Source organism: Galeopterus variegatus, unplaced genomic scaffold (assembly GCF_000696425.1).
Source record: "Galeopterus variegatus unplaced genomic scaffold, G_variegatus-3.0.2 Scaffold260, whole genome shotgun sequence".
Classification (NCBI taxonomy): domain Eukaryota; kingdom Metazoa; phylum Chordata; class Mammalia; order Dermoptera; family Cynocephalidae; genus Galeopterus; species Galeopterus variegatus.
Window position 1 is genome coordinate 45,591 of NW_007726371.1, and position 6,841 is coordinate 52,431.

Sequence of the window (6,841 nt, forward strand, 5' to 3'; positions counted from 1 at the left end):
GGCAAATACTTCATGAATAAGACCCATAAAGCACATGTAAAAAAATATATATCAGCAAATGGGAATGGGATTATATCAAAGTAAAAAGCTTCTGCACAGCAAAAGAAACAATTAACAAAGCAAAAAGACCTTTAAAAAAGCTTCTAAAGAATAGGAGAAAATATTTGCAAACTGTACATCTGACAAGGGATTAATATCCACAACAAGTAACTCAAACCACTAATAGTAAAGAATCAAGTAACCTGATTTAAAAATGGGCAAAGGAGCTGAATACACATTTGTCAAATGAAGATATCCAAAGGGCAACAGACACAGGAATAAAGGCTCAACATCACTAATCAATCAGGAAATGTAAATCAAATCCACATTGAGGATGAGGCTGGCTGAGGTCCCTATCTCCAAGCACAGGCTCCCTGAGGCAGTGCCCTAAGTTCCAGGCTGGGACACAGTCAGGGCCACTCAATCTGTGGCCCCAGAGCACTGGAAGCAGCAGGGGGGAAGATGAAGGATGAAATGCTGCTATTGTCTTCTTTTTCACAAGACTAGTGAAAACACAGTAAGTTGAAAAAAGTCAGTTGAGAGGTTTGCTGAGAAGTTGACTCTAATACTTCAAGAAAAATATAAAAATCACTGGTATCCAGAAAAACCATCAAAAGGATAGACCTACAGATGCATTCATGTCAATAAGTTTCAGAGAGTTGATACTGATGTCCTGAAAGCCTGTGAGAATGGCTGTACAGCAATCTGGGCTTGCTGGAGGAGCTCACTCTCTGGGTGGACCCATGTGAGGTGTGCTATCAGTATGGAGAGAAAAACAATGTGTTCATTGTTGCCAGGTTTGAAAATGAGGATGAGAACAAGGATGAGATCTCCAAGAAAGTTACCAGGGCCCTTGTTAAGGTTACCTCTGTTTATCATTCAGGATCCTCTTCTTCTTATGAAGAAACAAGAAGTAGAAGTGAAGCCCAGTTCAGTGACTGCAAACCCAAGCCCTGTGTACCAGATTTCAGAATGATATTCCCACCTCTTCCAATGTGGTACTCTTTGTCCAGAAAATAAAGCCAAGAATGTACTGAAGGAACAGCCATTACAGTCACTACCCTCCTTTTGTTCCATTTGGTTATCCAAATCAGGGAAGGAAGAATAAACCATATCGTCCAATTCCAGTGACATGGGTACATTCTCCTGGAATGCATTGTGACTGGAATCACTGGATTAATAATCACATGTTAGCACCTGACTAGCTCCTTTTGCTTCTGTTGATGTATTGAGAGAAAGGTAGACTAAACCTTACTATACATTAAAAGTTAAAAGTTCATATTAATAGTAGTGCAGTTAGATGGACCAAACCATCAAACTTATTTTCATAGAGAAGTTATAGAGAATAATCTTTCTTTAAAAAGATGTATATATATGTATATGCACTTTAGATACATTGATACAGTTTGAAAAACTTTATTAGTCAAGTGCCTGAGATTTTAATAATGGACTTGAGTATTTATATATTGTGCATCAACTTTGTTGGATACAAGAACACTGTAGGAGTGGAAAATCTGTTTTACCACCTTTGAGCATTCACTTTATGGAGAGTATGTAAGTTATTTATACACAAGGAAATCTATTTTATGTCATTGCTGTTTAGAAGAATTGTGTGAAATCATGTAATTGCAAATAAAAAGTAGTTTGAGGCATGAAAAAAAACCACATTAAGATATCAGCTCACCCCAGTTAGGATGGCTATTATAAAAAAGACAGAGAAAACAAAGCCTAGCAAGTATGTAGAGAAAAGGGAACCATCCTACACTTCTAGTGGGACTATAAATTACTGCAGCCATTATGGAAACAGTATGAAGGTTCCTCAAACAACTACTGAAAGGACTGTAATACAATTCAGCAATCCCACTGCTGGCTATATATCCAAAGGAATGGAGATCATCATGTTGAAGGAATAACTGCACTACCTTGTTTATTGTAGCTCTATTTACAATAACCAAGAGTTGGAACCAAGCTAAACATCCATCAACAGATGAATGGATAAGGTAAATATGGTACAGATACACAATGGAATACTACTCTGCCATTAAAAAAAAAGAATAAAAGTCTGCCCTTCACAGCAACATGGATGAACTTAGGGAAAATTATGTTAAGTGAAATAAGCCAAGCACAGAAGAGAAATACCACATGTCCTCACTTACAATTAGGAGCTAAATAAATAAATAAATCAGAAAGAAAGATACAGTGAACACAATAATACATCGAACTTTCAAAAGGAGAGAACAGAACTGAGGTCGTCAGAGGTAGGAAAGGGGAGGGAGGTTAGCTAGAAATTTGTAAAGGCCCACAAAAAATAATTACATTGTATAAAGTTAAATATACTAATTATCCTGATTTGAGCGTCACATATTGCACACAGGTATTGATATTCAATGCAGTACCCCACAGATATGTACAAACAATTATGGTTGAATTTTAAAAAAAGATATTTGATTACTTCCTATCCCGGCAAAATAGCATAGACTTATTTTCTTTTATTCTTTTCTACTTAAGTACAAGTGAAAACCCTAACATATATGAAACAAATAAGAGAAGATTTTTAAAAGTAGAGAGAAGACAGACTAATTAGGGATGTTGGGACCCAAGGAATGACATGATGGAATGACAAGATGGGTTTACTATTTGCTTCATATATCCCAGACATGAAACTCAAGCCCTCAACCAGGAAACACCAACAGACGGAAACACAAAAGTTTCCAACAAAACTCTGTTCTTTCTAGCCAAAAAATCAGGGAAAAGACAGCCTAGCAAGCCAGAAAAACTTTTAGGTAATAACTGCTGTACTCAAGCCAAACACCACAGAAAAAATTGTGACCCCACCCGCACCCATGCAAGTAGAGGACTAGTGGGGAGCCTAACAACTTCTCAGGGCTATAACCAGGCAGTATAACACTCTCACCAGGCTGGTGTCATAAAAAGCCAAATAGGGAACTGAGACTTTTATCACTGCCATCTTCCAGTGAGGTCATACCCCAACTCCCACAGTGTCAGTGAAGACTACAAGGGGAACCTGGACTTCCACCTGAATCTAACAGTAATGAGGTACCCCTTTCAGTCAAGGAGGTATCAGTGTAAGCCTAGTATGGAGCTGGAAATCCCACCTCTATTCAACAATAATGTGGAATATATGACATTTGAGTGCCAAAGGAAGCTGAGTGCAGAAACTGGACTTCCATCCCCACCTGGCAGTAACAAGGTACATCCCCCTTTCTTTGCCAAAGCAGTGTCAGAAGAAACCAGCTAAAGTAAAAGGTGTGAATAAGAACCAGGGTCTCATATAATAATACATGATATATCCAGGTTTCAGTAAAAAAATCACTAATAATACCAAAAACCAAGAAGATCTCAAACTGAATGAAAAAAAAAAAAAAAAACCCAATAGGGGACAAAACCAATATGGCAGAGATATTCAAATATTTTAAAGCAGCCTCATAAAAATGTGTTAAACACAATTATTTACATGTTTGAAGGAAATGAAAACTTAGAGAGTGTTAGCAAAGAAATTGCCTCAGCAAGAAATGGAAGATACAAAGAAGAGCCAAATGGGAATTTGGGAACAGAAAAAATCAATAATAATAATAATAACCAACAGCAGAATGGAGGGGACAGAGGAAAGAATCAGAGAACCTGAAGAGAGAGCAATAGAAAATACCCAATCTGAACAACAGAGAGAAAATAATCTGAAAAAAGAAAACAGTCTCAGACCCAACATTCGTGTCATTGTAGTCTCAGAGGAGAGAATAAAGAGGGCAGGCTGGAAAAAGTACTCAAAGAAATAATGGCTGAAAACTTGACAGATTTGGCAAAAGGCACAAAACTACAGATTTAAGAAGGTGAATGAATTCCAAACAAGGAAAACCCAAAGAAATCCACAAAAAGACACATCATAATCAAATTTCTGAAAACATAGAGACAAAGAAGTATATTGATATAATGAGAGATATGAGACCTTACTTACAGGTGACAAACTTTCAAACTGTTTGAATGGCATTGATTTTTCATAGGGAATCATGGAGTACTGAAAACAAAAAAAAGAACTGTGAATCCAGATTCCTACATCCAGTGAAAATATCCTTCAGGAATGAAGGGGAAATTGAGACATTCTTAAATAAAGGAAAACTAAGAGAAGCTTTGACAGCAGATCTACCCTAAAAGAATGACTAACAGAGGTTCTCTCTAAACAGAAAGGAAACAATAGAAGGAGGAACCTTTGAAGAAATGAAAGAGCAAGCAAAAATATAGACAACTACAATAGGTTTTTATTCTTATCTTGAGTTTTCTGATTATGTTTGATATTCGAGGAAAAATTTCAACACTGTTTTATGTGATTCTAAATGTATACTCCAGTAATTTATAATAAAGCAGGGAAAAGAAAACATGGAAAGGAAAAACAGAACAAACAGAAAATGAAAGGTAAATATGCAGACATAGCTCTAACATGTTGATAATTACATTAACTGTAAATAATCTAACTACCTCAATTAAATGACACATAGTGGAAGATTGGATTAAAAAACATGACCCACCCTTAGACTATCTACAAAAAACTCATGTAAATTAAAGCAGTACAGGAAAGCTGAAAGTAAAAGGATGGAATAATATACATCATGATTACATTAATCTAAAGAAAGCAAGAGTGGGTATATTAATATCAGACAAAATAAACTTTAGAGCAAATAAAATTACCAAGGCCAGAGAGGGGCATTATATAATGATATAAGGATCAATTCGCTAGGAAGACATAGTAATCTTCTATGTATATGCATCAAAAAACAGAGATGCAAAATATGTGAAGCAAAAACTGACAGAACTAAAAGGAGAAAAAGAGAAATCCACAATTACAGTTGGAAACTTTAACAATCTTCTCTGAACAATTGTTAGAACAACTAGACCCAAAATCGGCAAGGACATAGAAGAATACAACACCACAATCAATCAGCAGGATTTAATTAATATGTATAAAACATACCACCCAACAACAGCAGAATACATATTCTAAATGCATATTATTTTAAAGATCCCATGGGCCATTTACTGAACTAGACCAGATCCAGTGTCATAAAGCAAACCTCAGCAAATCTAAAAGAATTGAAATCATACAGAGCATGCTCTCCCACCACGATGGAATCAAACTAGAAAATGAATATAAAAATTTCCAAACACGTGGAAACTAAACAACACACTTCTAAATAATCCATGGGTCAAAGAGGAAGCTTGAAGGGAAATTTAAAATACATCGAACTGAATGAAAATGAAAACACAACATATCAAAATCTGTGGAACATGGCTAAAACAGTACTGAGAAGGGAATTTACAGCACTAAATGCTTACATTTGCAAAGAGGCAAAATCTCTAATCAATAACTTATGTTATTGATTCAAGAATCTAGAAAAAGAAGAGCAAAATAAACACAAAGCAGGCATATGGAAATAATAAACATAAGGGCAGAAATCAATAAAATTGAAAACAGAAAAACAATAAAGAAAATCAATGAAACAAAGTCCTGGTTCTTTGAAAGATGAATAAAATTGACAAACCTCTAACAAGACTGACAAAGAAAAAAGAGAGAAGACGCAATTTACCAATATAAGGAATTAAATGGGATACCACTATAGACCTTGCAGGTGTCAAAGGGAAAATAAGAGGGTGCTACAAACAGTCTTACAAACTTAGATGAAATGGACCAATTCCTCAAAAAATAAAAACTACCACAACTCACTCAAAATAGAATAAAGAATTTGAATAGCCCTATAAACTGTCAAATAAATTGAATTCTCAGTTTTAAAGCTTCCCAAAAGAAATCTCCAGCACAAAATGGTTTCACTGGAGAATTCTAAAAAACGCTTAAAGAAGAATTAACACCAGTTCTTCAGAATGTCTTGCAGAAAATGGAGTCTAGTATTCTTTTTTTGTTGCTTTTTATTTATTTATTTGTTTGTTTATTTTTGATTATACATATTTATGGGGTACAGAGTTGACTATCAGTATTTGTGTACAGTATGTAATGATCCAATCAATATTATTAGCATATTCATCATTGCAAATTGTAATTATTCTTTGTGTCCCTTACCATAAGGAAAATGTGGTATACATACACAATAGAATACTACTCAGCCATAAAAAAATGAAATTCTGCCATTTGCAGCAACATGGATAAGCTTGGAGGAAATTATGTTAAGTGAAATATGCTAGGCACAGAAAGAGAAATACTGCATGTCCTCACTCATAAGTGGGAGCTAAGGAAGGAAAGAAGGAAAGGGAAGGAAGATAAAGGCTAGTATTCTGAAACTACTATTACCCTGATACCTAAACGAGACAAAGACTGTACAAAAATAAAAACTATAGACAATATACCTCATAAAAAAAATTCATAACAAAATATTAATAGAATTCAGCAGTATACAATGAGAATTATACACCAGAACTAAGAGAAGATTATTCCAAGGATGCAAATCTGGTTGATATGCACATTTGTGTTAACAACTTAAAGAAGAAAAATCACATGATCATATCAATCTACGCAGAAAAAAAGAATTTGACTAAATTCAACATGAATTCATGGTAATCCCTCTCAGTAAAATAGAAAAAAAAAGGGAACTTCCTCAACATAAAAAGCATCTACAAAAAACCTGTGGCTAACATTACATTGAATGTTGAAAGAATGGCTGCTTTCCCCCTAAGATCAAGGCCAGATGTTTATTCTCACCACTCTTACTAAACATAGTTCTGGAAGTTCTAATTAGTGCTATAAAGCAAGAAAATTATATAAAAGGCAAATAAATTGGAA

General features: G+C 34.9%; 1 pseudogene; it reads left to right on the forward strand.

Moving 5' to 3' along the window:
- The first annotated feature begins 512 nt into the window (after positions 1–512).
- LOC103585648 lies at positions 513–1,244 on the forward strand (annotated as a pseudogene).
- The last annotated feature ends 5,597 nt before the right edge of the window (positions 1,245–6,841 follow it).